The following is a 17,055-nucleotide window of genomic DNA, read 5'->3' as shown; positions in this document are numbered from 1 at the left end:
GACTATAATATTGGTGCCAACTTCAAAGGAAGATGGCACCCCTCTTTACCTTGATTACATGTAAATAGTTCCCTGTCAGGACAAAATGGTTTGATTGTTTCCTGCAACAATATATGAGAGCTCGATACTGCAAGAAAGCGTCAAGAGTCATTATCTATATTGGCCATCCTCCCAGGAGGATCCTATTCTAATTAAGTCGAATCCTGTTTGGCCAGTTTGTTGAGACACTCACATCTGCAGTTCATTTTGCTTTGTCACTCCAAGAAGTATTTCAAAGTAGGAAAGCTTTGATCAATGCCTTTTTATCTTCCATTATGCCAACATGGACTTCAAAGAAGTGACACATAACCAGGCTGGTGCTGTTTGCTCCTCAGTTCCCTCTTTTGATATGCTGTTATACAAGGTGGGGATGACAGGAGCTCCTTTGGGTTCATTTTTCACATAAGCTTTTCATTGTGGACTTATGTACAAAAATTACTCAAGGGAATTTCAAGGTTCTGGTACTTTTATTGGTTTGGAACTGATGCTGTAAAGTTAAATGTTATATTTATTAAGGCTGAAATTCCATGTTATCAATTTCCTGCTGTAACTGTATCGGAAACTGATGGAACCACCAGGGAACATTTTATCTGCTGATTTTTTTCTTACCTCTGTATAATTTTACTTCCTACAGAAGCATTTGAATTAGTAGTTTAACCTGAGTTATGTGGCCTGCCTACCAATTCCAAGATATTTGGAGGGCACAGTGGGCTGGCCAAACTATTTACACCATATATTCCAACAGGATAGGGGTTCATTGTTCGCCCTGTGGCACTCTATCTCTTTTACTGCAGGAATAACATCGTTCCAGTTCCTAGTAACGGGAGGACTTGCATTTGGAAGCTTTAGATCAAAGGAATGTCAAACACATTTGTCGGCTCTTCCAATTTCACTAGGGGCAGAAAATGGCCGATGTCAGATCAGCCACCCATTATACACACACTGGCCGATTCACCATTCCGATGTTGCCCGTTTTACGTTCAAAGTTCCACCCATCAAGTTTTTGTCCACTAATATCAGCAACATCATATCTACACTCAAATTAATACACACTTAGCCCTAACACAGAAAATAATTCTAACTCCAAAGTGACTTAAAAGCATTTTTCAATTGTTTCTTGTACATGTATGGGTTCCCCAAACAATTTCAAGTGGTTTATTCAAGGTGCCAAAATAAGTAGGTGGGAATTGTTTGCTCTACAAATTTGAGTCAGAAGTGTTACGTTAAAGACAGTGGCAAGAAAAGCCTAATGAGGCAGTTTACTTGCACCCTTTGCTGCAAACATTTAAAGTCAAAAGAAAATCAGGTGGAGTGTTAAACAGATGGCCGATTCGCTATCACCCGTTTTGCACTGACGCCCAAAGGAGAATATATGTCCCTCTGTCTCCTGACCAGTTGCGGTACTGACTGAGTCTGTGGCGCAGCCACTGAATCAACTGTCTGGCCGAGAAATTGGACATGCGTCAAAAAACCAGGCAGCGAGTCAGCGAAATGATTACTTCGCGCCTTGGTTCCCGACAACCTGAGTCCCATTGCAACTTGCCGGTGGGGGCCTGGTGAATCTCAGCCGGCACCTGATGCAGGTAGGTCCTGGGAGGGAGGAGGAGCCAAAGTGGAGGAGGAGAGGTGGGTAGGGGTGAGCCCGAGCCGGCAACGGCCCGCAGTATATTTGTGGAGCCAGGAGGAGCAATCCAGTCCCTTCTGGCTCCGCACAAATGTAACTTTTAAAAAGTTTTCTGCCTATTTTTTTTGAGCGGCCTCCAGTGGCCCCTTTAAGAGCCACTGGTTAGGCCGTGCAAGACGCAGTACATCCGAGTGGAGTGTGCAAACTCCGCCATTTGTACACCAATTTCCAAGGGGGTACTACAACCGGTGTTAGGACCCCAACTTGCACATGAAGGGCATCGAACGCCTGTTTCAAGCAGGCCTAAAAGTTGCCTGTTTCCAATTTGGAAGCCTGAGCACTTCCAGTGCAGTTCGGGTGCGGAAGATCGTGACCCAAAATTGGTCACCCAACCTTCATTGTACACTGAAAAAAAACAGCGAAGCGATATTGGATTTCTCTCCCTCTGAGCCAAGTAATCTCCAGCACCACTGCTCCTGGTCATTAGAATCTTTAGCAGCTGGCCCAATATTAATAATGAACATTTAACCCATTTGCATGACATTCCTCTGTCTGCTTAACACAGGATTTGTGCCTCTATAAACAATCCCTGTGTTGGGGCCGTACCTGCCAGGAGCATATATTGGGAAATTGTTTGGGCGATCCCCAACAATTAACAGGTTGAGCGTTTGACCACTACAACTGACAACAGTCATTTATGGATTCTTATCTATAAAATAGGCGAGTCCTGGTGCAGATGGTTCTATATGGGATAAATTGTCAATCTAGCCTGGAGTAGGTGCCAAATGGAGGCTTGAGAGCTAGGTTTCCAAATGTCTGCTCCTGGCACAGTGCCTCAGAGTGATGGAAAATCAGGGCTGCTGGCAGGGCCACGCCCATCGTGAAATTGCGAGCGCACCACCAGCAACTTTTTGTCTACTGACTTCAATGAATGGAAATTGAGGGCACCGTGCCAGATATTTGCCAATTAACACAGCCAAGTAATCAAGGAACCCCACTGACTGAGCACAGTAGGAAAATCGGCCATATTGGTAATTCCCGGTGCACACTCTGTGATTTCCCAATACGTACTCCTGGCAGGTGAGGCCCCGGCACGGGGATTGTACATTCGGAAATTCATCCCTCAGGCACTTTGCCCAAGGGAGGGAGGGAGGGAAATTAAGAGATCAAAGTAATCTGTATCACAACCAAGCCCAGGCTCATTTTTCTTGCACACATGCATCATGAGCCACAAAATTTTGTCCCAGAACTTGCTGCCAAAATAAAGGCGCATTTAATGTGTCTGTCGTTATTAATGTGTAAATCATCCAGTAACTTGTGGTGAGGAAGAGATAACCCATGAATTGTGAATCGGCACAAGTCGCTGGACGATTTGTGTCGTTAGCCTCGAGAAATTGGCTGCTCACCCTCAACCTCCCCATGAGTTTCAGGAATTTGTTACATTTGTGTATTAATAACCCATTAATTTTGCAGCAGAAAGTTAGGGCTGGTACTTAACAGTGTAAGTACCCATTAAAGGAGGAGATTTATATCCCTGCAATGCCACTAAACGTCTCCAGCCCAGAAAAGGAACAATTGAAACTGGCGTCTCATCGCTGCAGGTAGTAAATTGTTGCTGTAGATTTTTTAAATGAAAATTTTAATTTTTTTCTTACTTTTCCTTTCTGTCTCTTTTCATTCTCTCTTAACCCAATCTTTCTTTCCCTCTCTTTTATTCTCTTTCTGTACCTGATTTGACTCCAATTCAACCTATTTCCTCTTCATTGTTCCTCTGTTTCTTTTTCAATCCATAAATCTCATTGGTTAAGGATGGACATTTGGCCCTCTCGTTCACTATGGTTCCAGATGTCCCTGTTGTCCTCACTGCCTCGCACTTCCAGCAACTACAGAGCAAAAAATGATCCAGCTGAATGGTGAGGGAAAAAGTCTAACTAATGAGGCACGCTCCAGCAAGATCTGGGCCAATGATTAGAAACCCTAAGCCAAACTGAACCCCAACTCTAACTATAACCTGAACACTAACCAGAACTCGAATCCTAACCTGAACTGAACCCGAACCTTAACCCAAATCTGAACCCTAATCCGAACCCAAACTGAACCCTAACCCAAACCTGTACCCTAAACCAAACCCAAATACTAACCCAAACCCGTACCCTAAACCAAACCCAAGTACTAACCCAAACCCGTACCCTAAACCAAACCCAAATACTAACCCAAACCCTAATCCTAACCCAAACCAAACCCTAACCCAAACCCGAACCCTAAACCAAACCCAAATATTAACCCAAACCCGAACTCTAATCTGAACCTTAACCTGAACCCTAACCCTAAATTGACCCCTAGCCCAAACCTGAACCCTAACATGAACTTAACCCTAAGATGAACCCCACCCTCGACCTTAACCCTAACACTCCTTAGCCCAAAGATGTTGAGGCAAATTCCTTCACCTCCCCGTTGTTTACTTGGGGAGGGACATTTTTTTTCAAATGGGCTAAAAACAATTGAAACAAATGTTAAATAAAGATTTCCCCTCTCACTCTTTCATTTTTTGTTCTAATGCATCAACAAACCTTTATTGATAAAACGTACAATCATTCCACATTCCTCAGTGTCCTCCCCTCATTGTGGCGAACTGATCACTGAGCTCCAGGCAAATCACCTCAATCACGCTGAGAGGCCCCAACCTGAAAATGGTCAGGGCCTCCCGACGCTGGCTTTGAACAGGTCGGCACCGTGTGCCCGTTTTGAGCAGAAATTAAAAACCACACCCACTAAGAGTCAGATTAATATACAATATTTAACGGAATAAATGTTTCAAACCAAACCTGATTTGCGTCACTTCGTTTGAAGTGATTTAGTTTGCAGGTTGCCCAACAACTGGGACGGGTGCAGAGAAACTGGATATTTTCATTTTGAGGGATATTTCCAAAATCATTGCTTTGTTCCAATAGGATATTGATTAATCAAAGAGTTTTCCACTTCCCCTTGCTTAATATGATGGCTCCGATGAAGAAAGAAATATTTTCGATGTGAAATCATTCTTCTGTTCCCTCCAAACCACAACCACCCAGACAGGAAGCTTGTTCTCTCCCACTAATTAAACAACATCAGACAAAAGACAATAATCGGATCATCATATGAGACTTCCTGAGAAACAGATCAAGTGCATGTGTTGAGGGCACCACTACCTATCAACTTTTATTTATGTCCAAAGGTGAAATGGCATTTGACGTCTTATAACCAAAGGTACTTCGATTGCTGCTCACCCAGATTTGGGCTTCTTCACAACATTTTAGTCGAGTCAGGAAATAATTATCTTTTTTTGTCGTATTCTGGTTGGAGATCTTTCCCCAAGGAAATAATTATTTTGCATAACACATTGAAGTTCTTTCTCGATCCTCCAAAAGCAGTGAAGTTCCAGAACAGTGATCGACATGCTAACCATACACAGCACACAATTCACGTGCCAGGTGTGTTGCAAAATCAGGTTGGAAACATTAAAAGTCTTCAGGGCATGTGAGTTGCTGGATTACTCAGAGTTTAGTGATGAGCTCTGTACTGTCTAATGTTAGTACAACAGGAATTGGATAGGAATGGGAAATTGTGCCTTTATGGAAGGAATAACTGAGATTCAGGTGTTCTTGAAGCTGAAGACTGACCGAGGTCTCCACATGTGACCAGTAAAATCAACTGCACCTCCAAAACCCTACCACCTGTTCCCATGGCTGATGACTCCAATCAGAGTGTCCTGAACAGCAGCAGAGGATTATTTCAATGAGAAAGAAAGAAAGAAAAGAACTTGCATTTCTATAGCACTTTTCACAACCTCAGTTCTTTACAGCCAATTAAGTACTTTTGAAGTGTAGTCACTGCTGTAATGTAGGGATGTTGTAATGTTGAAAGCTTGTTTTCACTGCCTTGACAGGTCAGGAGAAGATCTGCAGTATGCTCCAGCTCGGGATCCAGAATAGTGATAACCTCCTGTGCCCTTCACAACCTTGCCATTCAGGAAGAATTTACCTTGACATGGCTATGGTGGAGGCCCTGGTACCAGTGGGTATAGAATTACATGGAATAGACCATCAGGGTGACTTGCATTCAAAGGGGTCCTCGTTGACTGCTGCAAGGAGCATCAGAGGACAAATCATCTCGGAAGTCGTTGCCTTTGTCTAACTCAGTCTACCCTGGACACCACAGCCTGATCTCCTTCTCCCCCACTTGCAAATGAAGAGTCTCCCTCAATCCACTACCCATCCTACCAAATGACAACACATCAGCTCTCTTTGCCCCAACAGGAGTATAAGAATAATCATCGCCTGAGTGAATAACCCAACGCCATATGAGTGCACCCTTTCTTGTATGACTGTAACAAGGCACCATGTCACCATCTATTTTAATACAATAATTGCAAAGTGCTATAAAAACAATCACCCTACTCTTTCCTAACACCATTCTTCTCCTGGGTGACTACATGTGCCTTTCTATCACCTATTCTAATGCTCCTTCTAAGTGTCACCTGAGAGCCTGGGTCATGGGAGCTGGTGGATGGCTCCCCATGCCATACAGAAGGATCGTGGGAATGAGGAAGTCCTCATCTCTTGGCAGTTGGCTCCTGGCATGAAGTCACTGCTGGCTGTATGTCTGGACAGTGCCCCAAGCATCCTAGTACCAGCCCTACGTTCTACTGGCGAGATGCTGTGAGAGGGAAGGCCAGAGGCCTGGCGCGTGTTGCTGTCCTGAGAGACAGCAATATCGGCCATTCCACTGGGCCTTGGATCCATGGCCCCATTGATCAGCGACACGGCTGGTCTAATAGCAGCTATCACATTCTTAATGAAGAAGTCCGTACCCGCAAGCAGCAAGACCTGGACAACTTCCAGGCTTGGGCTGATAAGTGGCAGGTAACATTCGTGCCACATAATTGCCAGGCAATGATCATCTCCAAAAAGAGAGAGTCTAACCACCTCCCCTTGAAATTCAATGGCATTACCATCGCTGAATCCCCTACTATCAACATCCTGGGGGTCACCATTGATCAGAAACTTAACTGGACCAGCCACAAATACTGTGGCTACAAGAGCAGGTCAGAGGCTGGGTATTCTATAGCGAGTAACTCACCTCCTGACTCCCCAAAGCCTTCCCACCATCTATAAGGCACAAGTCAGGAGTGTGATGGAATGCTCTCCACTTGCCTGGATGAGTGCAACTCCAACAATACTGAAGAAGCTCGACACCATCCAGGACAAAGCAGCCCGCTTGATTGGTACCCCATCCACCACCCTAAACGTTCACTCCCTCCATCCATACCTGCGCACAGTGGCTGTACTGTGTACCATCTACAAAATGCACTGCAGTAACTCGCCAAGGCTTCTTCAACAGCACCTCCAAAACCCGCGACCTCTACCACCTAGAAGCACAAATCCTGGAACTCCCTACCTAACAACACTGTGGGAGAACCTTCACCACATGGACTGCAGTGGTTCAAGAAGGCGGCTCACCATCACCTTCTCAAGGACAATTAGGGATGGGCAATAAATGCTGGCCTTGCCAGCAACGCCCACATCCCATGGTTGAATTTTTAAAAATTCTGGAAGCCTTGAGACACAGCAGTCACGAAGGGCTGGAGCCAAAATTCCTGCTGCACTGCAATCTGTCCCCATTGCCTCCAGAGCTGCAATCTGTGCTTCCATGGAGGTGGGGGCACCCACTTGTTTCATGGCTGTGTCTTAGCAGGGGATCTCCTACAAGTTGCAGTGAAGCTGTCACTCACTCCATGGGTGCCTGCAAGGAAGAGGAAACTCCAGTGTTGTAGACTGAAGAGCCAGTTGCCGCATATCCTTGGAGATTGACCTCAGAGCCTGCACATGGGTATGATGTTCATCAAGCCTCCTTCTTTTCAGGCGAGTACCCATGAGATCTCAGTTCCACAACTCTGAAGCCATAGAGAATCTTCTCCTCAATCTCTACTGGGAAGGTGGCTCACCCTCATCTACTTCTCACTCTACCAGTTGCCTCGTGCTCTGTGAATTACTTCATCATTTGCGACAAGGAGAAATATCTTCCCAGTTCCTCCTCCTCCTCATTATCATCTTCCTCCTCCTCCTGTGGCCACCCCCATTGCTGTGGTGGCTTCTACAGGAAAGGAGAAGGTAAGAACGGCTGAGCATTACCCCCTTGGGATTAAGGAAACAGCAAGAAGGGGAGGAAGCTCGAGTCTGTGTGGTGCTTCACAGGGATGCCAGGGTGACAGTGTAGAGACTCAGTCGCTAACCTGGCACTGGCAAGAAGCTGCCAACCTCGCCATCTCTGATGGCTAGAGCCAAGGCGATTACCCAATAGCTTCAGAGCATTGTCGTTGATGGGGTGAGGGGTTTAAAGATGGAGATATTCCCCCCCCCCCACTCACGACGTCTGCCTTTGGCATTGAGCACCAATTTGTCCTGTAAGAAGATAAGTAAATGAGGAAAAGGCTGGCAGTTGAGGATTAAGTGCCAAGGGGATTTGGGGAGATGGAGTAAGAGATGTAGGGTTGTTTAAGTGGAGGAGGGGGTTTCGGGCTGTGCAGGCTAGTTATTTTGTTAGGGGAACTGTGTACAGAGTTAGAGCTACCCTTAATCACAGTGTAGTGTGAAGGGTTGGTTGTGTAAGTGTTGCTTTAAGAGCGTGACAAATATGCTGGTGCCCAGGGCGGACAAGGAAGAACAGGAGAGAGTGCCCAGTGTGTTAACTTGCCAGCCCTGGTGAGGTTGTGACACTTTTTCTGGCATTGTTCTGCAGTTCTGAGGCTGAGAGAGTTGACAGTCAGTGTCGGTGCTGGACCTACCTCTCTCCAGGCAGCAAGGGTTGCATTACTGGCAGACTTGGTGGCCCCCACACACAGGAGTCTATGCCTTCATGACTTGGGGGTCTCCACCAGCAAAGTTTATGTTCCCCTCCAGAATGGGGCCCCACTCTGCTGCCCCCTGGGCAAAGATGGTACTTGAGTGGTCATAATTCTGTAGAAGTATAATAAAAATATTGTTAATGAAGTTCTTTGAGTGTGAGGTGAAAGAGCCCAGCACTCTCTCACAACATTCAAGACTCTCTCACAACATTCAAGAAGCATTTGGATGAGCACTTGAAATGCCATAGCATACAAGGCTACGGACCAAATGCTGGAATATGGGATTAGAGTAGACAGGGCTGATGGCCGGCGCGGACACGATGGGCCGAAGGGCCTCTATCCGTGCTGTATAACTCTATGACTCTATGACTCAATGTTCCTCTCTTACCTGCTTGTCCCCCAGTCTGCTGCTGGAAACGGCAGACTGAACCGTCTGTTTAAAGGTTGCACTGGAGTTTCCAGGTAGTTCAACTGCTTACACCCGTTTTACACCAGTTTTACACCAATGACTCCACCAATGGGAATACAAATGAGCAGACCCAGGAAACCTGTGTCTAACTCCCTCTATTGGGGAAAGAGCAGAGGGGTGGGACTGATTGGATAGCTCTTTCAAAGAGCCGGCGCAGTCACGATGGGCAGAATGGCCTCGATCTGTCTGATCAAGGAGCCAGGTAGTTGGGGGTGGAGGAAGGGTGCAGAGTCTCGGACAGAATATCAGACAAGTGGTCTGATGGAAAAGAGATGACTGAGGAATCAGAGTGGGTGCAAGAGGAGTAAAGCTACCTGCAGTCAGCAGATGTATGGAAACTGACATTTCATCACCCCTGTGCTCGCTGACCGACATTGGCTCCCGCTCCGGGAATGCCTTAACTTTAAAATTCTCATCCTTGTTTTCAAATCCCTTCGTGGCCTTGCCCCTCCCTATCTCTGTAAACTCCTCCAACCCCTCAACCCTCTAAGATTTCTGCGTTCCTCCAATTCAGGCCTCTTACGCATCCCCGATCTTAATCGCTCCACCATTGGCGGCCATGTCTTCAACTGCCCAGGCCCTAAACTCTGGAATTCCCTCCCTAAACCTCTCCGCCTCTCCGCCTCTCTCTCCTCCTTTAAGGTGTGTTTTAAAACCTACCTCTTTGACCAAGCTTTTGGTCACTTGTCCTAATATATCCTTATGTGGCTCGGTGTCAGATTTTGTCTGATAACACTCCTGTGATGCGCCTTGGGATGTTTTACTACATTAAAGGCGCTATATAAATGCAAGTTGCTGTTGTTGTTGCTATTAAATAATGGATAGAGTAGATTTTACAAATTTGCACTGCCAGCGCAGAGCTTTATGCAAAGTGAATGTATATTGGACCCTCAGACACAGAGGTCAACAGGCCCCACAAATTGAGCTCCATGCCTGAATTCCCAATATGTGCTCCCATATCAGGAAGCTCGACACCGAGGGCATTAACACCTCTCCCACTGAGAACAACGCATGGGGTTTGTGTGAAACTAATGGGACTTTGGGTCAATGGGCACTTCTGAAGCCTATGAAAGGTGAGCAGATACTGCGTTTAAAGCATTTGGGGGCTATGGGCAATGTCTTTGTGGAATATGTCTGGCAAAAATGCTCATGGGGAATAGAGGGAGTGTGTGAGAGGCATACAGTGGGACAGAAAAAAGGAGAGCGACACAAACAGAAAGCCAGAGAGAGCGACACAGAATTAATTAGAGAGCAAGTGAACGAGAGGCACAACTGCAGGGTACAAGTGGGTTCATTTTACAACCAAAAGCCTTGCCCAATGAAAGCAGGCACCATTTCAAATGGAAATCCATGCACAGTGCGTTGCTGAATTTCCAATATGCAAGGCTATCATTGGCAAAACCAACTCAGAACACTGCACCAAACTGTTTTCTCCATGAGCAATGTCACAGGGGATGAACTATAAGAATACATTGGATGTTATATTCCCGTCATTATAAAATAATGGATCCACTGACTCACGGTGTGCTATACATGCAAGTCCCACGTCTACATTTCTTCAGTACTAACAGATATCAATACTTTTCTTTCTGCGTTCTGCAAATTTCAACCCATGATTAGAGTGCACAGTGTCTCTGATTCACTTTTCACTCTCGGTCTTCAGGTTGCACTGTTCTGTTGATTTATTAGGGTCATTTTGTGACTTTGCATTTAAGGCAGGAGAGCAGAAATCTGTCAATTCAAATAGTGCAAAGCGGGCGTTATCGAATCGGCCGCCTGTTATAGGCCCCACCCAATGGTCATTTTCACTAAAGCAGGGTGTATAACAGAAGGCCAATCTGGTACCGCCCGCTTTGCCGAAGGCGGATTTCTACCCCCGGGGGTCTTGTCCATCAAGAGCACAAACCAGAACCTTGGTTGTGCTGCACATCATTTTCCGCGCAATAAATTAAATTGGCGGAAGAAGTGTGTCGTGCTGTCTGAATTTCTAATATATACTCCTTAGGGGCGAGATCAGGAAAATTAACCACATTGTTTTATCACCGTTCTGGTTTCTCACTGTTGTTTCTCTGTAGTTTTCTTTCCCTCTGCTGTTTTGTTCTTCTATGCCTTATTTCTGCTGGATCTTTCGTGCTTTGTTTCTTTCATTGTTCACTTCTTGTTCTAAGTCTCCGCTTTTTTTTCTTTCTCTCATTTCCCAAATCTCCGCCTGAGAGAGGAAGTGTTTGCATTGGAATAAAATGGGCACTCAACAAACTATGGGCCGTTCCAAGAATCAGAAGGGGAAGGGGCACTAGTGTCATTTCCGTGGACACTGGAAGGCCAGTAGATCAAGAGTTCTCAGGAATCTATGGATTGGGAATGTGAAAATATGGGAATCACCACAGCAGTTTTTTTTCCTATCTTCACACTTTTCCCTTGTAGAATAATGTGAAGCAGTGGACGGATTCACAGGCTGATAGGCCACAACATGAGCACTTCTTCCATGGCCGTAACCATCTTTATGCCAGCTGATAGGGTGGTTAGTCCAATATGGCGGGAGGGTTTTATGAGCTCCCACAACTGATATGATGAGGGAGGGGCTGCCCACACCCACCGCACACCAGTATCCTGCTGGATGTCAACCCGGAATTTAGAGTCAGATGTCTGGTCTCTACTCACCAGGACGGTCTGGAGCAGGATATTTTTTAAATGGTGAGAGATTGGGAAATGTTGATGTTCAAAGGGACCTGGGTGTCCTTGTACATGAGTCACTGAAAGCTAACATGCAGGTGCAGCAAGCAATTAGGAAGGCAAATGGTACGTTGGCCTTTATTACATGAGGATTTGAGTACAGGAGTAAAGATGTCTTACTGCAATTATATAGGGCCTTGGTGAGACCGCACCTGGAGTATTGTGTACAATTTTGGTCTCCTTACCTAAGAAAGGATATACTTGCCATAGAGGGAGTGCAATGAAGGTTCACTAGACTGATTCCTGGGATGGCGGGATTGTCATACGAGGAGAGATTGAGTAGACTAGGCCTGTATTCTCTGGAGTTTAGAAGAATGAGAGGTGATCTCATTGAAACATACAAAATTCTTACAGGGCTCGACAGGATAGATGCAAGGAGGATGTTTCCCCTGGCTGGGGAGTCTAGAACCAGGGGTCAGAGTCTCAGAATAAGGGGTAGGCCATTTAGGACTGAGATGAGGAGAAATTTCTTCACTCAGAGGGTGGTGAATCTTTGGAATTCTCTACCCCAGAGGGCTGTGGAGGCTCAGTCATTGAGTACATTCAAAACAGAGATCGATAGACTTCTAGATATTAAAGGCATCAAGGGATATGGGGATAGTGCAGGGAAATGGCGTTGAGGTAGAAGATCAGCCATGATCTTGTTGAATGGCGGAGCAGGCTCGAGGGGCCGAATGGCCTATTTTTGCTCCTATTTCTTATGTTCTTAGGGTTTGAACTCTGCACCTCTGACCCAGAGGCAGGAATGCTACCATTGAGCCAAAGTCTCACTTTCCACCATGGTGGTGGGAGCACTCTACCTTTCTCAGCTCCATTTTGCAGCAATATGATGAGATTAACGATACCCCCCTCCACCCCAGGGCAGGTAAGACAGAGGAGAGGGAGGCAGCTGATGGCACACTTGTTACTTTGCAAGTTTAATCATGAGGACTTGAAATAAACAAAACCCAAGGTTTTATTCCAAATTTATTCGCAATTTTATAATAAGAAACAATTTCCGTTGATGATTCAGCTCCTGTTTTCCACGATAATCAAACCACAGATAATGACACCTACATCATCCGTGATCTACATCTCACAGGCAAGTTGGTTTGAAGACAGCATAGAAATAATTGCCTTTTTGTAAATGTAGAAAAGAAACAACCAAAGGTGACATGAGGAAAATCTTTTTTACACAGCGAGTGGTTGGGATCTGGAATGCACTGCCCGAGGGGGTGGTGGAGGCAGATTCAACCATGGCTTTCAAAAGGGAACTGGATAAGTACTTGAAGGGAAAAAATTTGCAGGGCTACGGGGGAAAGGGCGAGGGAGTGGGACTAGCTGGATTGCTCTTGCATAGAGCCGGCAGGGACTCGATGGGCCGAATGGCCTCCTTCCGTGTTGTAACCTTTCTATGATTCCATGATTCTATAAAGAACTTGAATTCATTTAGTGCCTTTCAAGTCCTCAGGAAGTCCCAAAACACTTCACAGACAATAAATTATTTTTGAACTGTAATCGTTTTGTAGGCGAACGCAGCAGCTAATCTGCACACTGAAAAGGTGCTGCAAATAGCAATGAGATAAAAGCCCATTGCTTTGATTGAGGGCTGAATATTGGCCCAGAGAGTAGGAGGACGCCCTACTCTTCTTCTAATGCTGTCAAAGGATCTTCAATATCGACCATAACTGATAGACAGAGCCTCAGGTTAACATCTCAACTAATAGACTGCACCTCTGACATTGTTTCCCCCCCAGTAATGCACTGAAATATCAGCCGAGATGACATCGCTGGTGTGGGGCTTGAACCCAAATCCTTCTGAATCAGAGGGAAAAGTGCGATCACTGTGGTGTAATATATACCAGACCGTAAACAAGGTGACACTATAATGCCGATTTCCTCCAGCAATTTCTTCCTTAGAAAGAGCATTTATTTAAAGTATATAAATGGGTTAAGCTGCCTTTATTCACGATTGATGCTTTAAAAGCCTATGCTCCACTGAACTACACAATGGTGTTTACAAACAGAGCCAGATGTTGTAAGGAAATGTCACAGGATTCAATGGCACACAATGCAAGCCACTGACATGGCTGTATCCCAGCTGAGTCATTTGATCCTCTGCCTTCATCAGAATTTATGGCAGGCTGAAGTCTGTGTATATCCGCACGGGCATTATTAGCAGCGTCTAGTCTACTCCAACCATCAGCAAAATCTGAACAGACATGTTTAATTAACCCTGCTATGTGCCAGCTGAACCTGTAACAGCCCAGTAATGCCCCCATCTTATTAAAAAATGTTTCTGCTATGGTAAGATTATGTGATTTGCATTGTATTTTGAAATAAGGCTAGTTACTGTTACACTTAACTCAATCGTAGAGCGTTCCTCTGTCCAATATTCTAACAGAAACACAAACCCATTTATTTTAAAGACCTTTACTGGAAAGGGCTAGATTCTACCTTTAGAACATCAGAGGAGCAATACACAAGTGTATTAAACTGTAATTTCGAGTCTTGAAGCGCTAGTCATTTTAAAACATGCTAGTTAAAGGTTTTGAAATCAATTTACTGCTCCAATAGCATAGTTGATGATAAATATTTTACGCAATTTCTAATCTTTATTTGCACCTGGGTACAAAATAATTTTCACAATTTTTTAACATATATAGGGGGATAAATTGGACCGCGTAGCGCCCGTTGTGTAGGCGCTATGCGGACTCCTAAGGACCGAAAAAGGCGTCAGAGATGCGTGCACACATTTCCGGCGTGACGTGCGCAGGACGCCATCTTGGTAAAGGCGTTTGTGCAGACGCACTTAACGAGCGCCGGCAGTAAAGTAGGAAGATTATGCTTTAGATCAGTGTGCGACGTTGATTTAAAGGGACAGATGCGATTTTGGAACTCCACGCTCCAGCCAACGCACTGTCTTAGCCTCGCACAGCTGAACAGGTCTTAAACAGCATGGAGGACCCCCCACCAACGCTATTTAAAGGGATCATGCAGGAGTCGCAGGTTAGTTGCTGGTTAATTGTTTCTGGCTGCTGATGCATTTGTACCTGTTTTTAGAGGTCTCCTATACTTCAATACTAGGACTAGGGGACAGAGCCTAAAAATTAGAGCCAGGACTTTCAGGAGTGAAGTTAGGAAACACTTCTACATGCAAAAGGTACTAGAAGTTTGGAACTCTCTTCAGCAAATGGCACTTGATGCTAGCTCAATTGTTAATTTTAAACCTGAGATTGATAGATTTTTGTTAACCAAGGGTATTAAGGGATATGGGGCTAAGGCGGGTATATGGAGTTAGGTCAAAGATCAGCCATGATCTCATTGAATGGTGGAGCAGGCACGAGGGGCTGAATGGCCTACTCCTGTTCCTATGTTCATAGAATCATAGAATGGTTACAGCATGGAAGGAGGCCTGTTGAGTCCGTGCCGGATCTTCGCAAGAGCAATCCAGCTAGTCCCACTCCCCCACCCTTTCCCCGTAGCCCCACAAATTCTTTCCCTTCAAGTACTGATCCAATTCCCTTTTGAAAGCCATGATTGAATCTGCCTCCATCACCCCCTCAGGCAGTGCATTCCAGATCATAACCACTCGCTGTGTAAAAAAGTTTTTCTTCATGTCGCCTTTGATTCTTTTGCCAATCACTTTAAATCTATGAGCTCTGGTTCTTGACCCTTCCACCAATGGGAACAGTGTCTCTCCATCTACTCTGTCTGGACCCTTCATGATCTTGAATACCTCTATCAAATCACCTCTCAACCGTCTCTGATCCAAGGAGAACAACCCCAGCTTCTCCAGTCTACCCACGTAACTAAAGTCCCTCATCCCTGGAACCATTCTAGTAAATCTCTTCTGCACCCTCTCTAAGGCCTTGACATCCTTCCTAAATTGCGATGCCTAGAATTGAACACAATACTCCAGTTGTGGCCGAACCAGTTTTTTTATAAAGATTCATCATGACTTCCATACTTTTGTACACCATGTCTCGATAAAGCCCAGGGTCCTGTATGCTTTTTTAACCGCTTCCTCGACCTGACCTGCCACCTTCAATGATTTGTGCACATATACCCCCCGATCTCTCTGTTCCTGCACCCCTTTTAGAATTGTACCCTTTAGTTTATATTGCCTCTCCTCATTCTTCCTACCAAAATGTATCACTTCGCACTTCTCTGCATTAAATTTCATCTGCCACCAGCCTGTCTATGTCCTTTTGAAGTCTATCACTACCCTCCTCACTGTTCACTACACTTCCAAGTTTTGTATCATCTGCAAATTTTGAAATTGTGTCCTGCACACCCAAGTCCAAGTCATTAATTTATATCAAGAAAAGCAGTGGTCCCAGCACCGACCACTGTACACCTCCCTCCATACGAAAAACAACTGTTCATTACTACTCTTTGATTCCTGTCACTTGCGGGTAAGCATACTCCAAGGCGGCCTTCGAGACACACGACAACGCAAAATCGTAGAGCAGAAATTGATAGCCAAGTTCCGCACCCATGAGGACGGCCTCAACCGGGATCTTGGGTTCATGTCACGCTACACGTTACCCCACCAGCGAACAAATGTTATCTGTTTTTAATATAACGGGTCAGTTGCTGTCTTTTCTATGTTTCTACCTCTCTATCTCTGTTTTTTTTTGTTTGTTGTTTTTTTTGGTGATTTGTATATTCTGAGACCTGGCAGGTAACACCTGTCTGTCTGCACACTGATTGCCTTGGCAACGGGCAGTTGAAAAAACTGTCTGTTATCACCAGCATTGTTCTGTGAATTATAAATGCGACTTCATTTCGAGGACTTCATTTCCACATCGTTCACCTGAGGAAGGAGGTAGCCTCCGAAAGCTTGTGAATTTAAAATAAAATTGCTGGACTATAACTTGGTGTTGTAAAATTGTTTACAATATATCAAGAAAAGCAGTGGTCCTTGTACCGACTCCTGGAGAACACCACTGCGTACCTCCCTCTAGACCAAAAAACAGCCATTCACCACTACTCTCTGTTTCCTGTCACTTAGCCAATTTTGTATCCATAGAATCATAGAATCATAGAAGTTTACAACATGGAAACAGGCCCTTCGGCCCAACATGTCCATGTCGCCCAGTTTATACCACTAAGCTAGTCCCAATTGCCTGCACTTGGCCCATATCCCTCTATACCCATCTTACCCATTGTAAACAATTTTACAACACCAAGTTATAGTCCAGCAATTTCATTTTAAATTCACAAGCTTTCGGAGGCTTCCCCCTTCGTCAGGTGAACGATCTTACCCATGTAACTGTCCAAATGCTTTTTAAAAGACAAAATTGTACCCGCCTCTACTACTGC

The sequence above is a fragment of the Heptranchias perlo genome, chromosome 34 (genome assembly GCF_035084215.1).
Source record: "Heptranchias perlo isolate sHepPer1 chromosome 34, sHepPer1.hap1, whole genome shotgun sequence".
NCBI lineage: Eukaryota > Metazoa > Chordata > Chondrichthyes > Hexanchiformes > Hexanchidae > Heptranchias > Heptranchias perlo.
Note: the sequence above shows the minus strand (reverse complement) of the source record.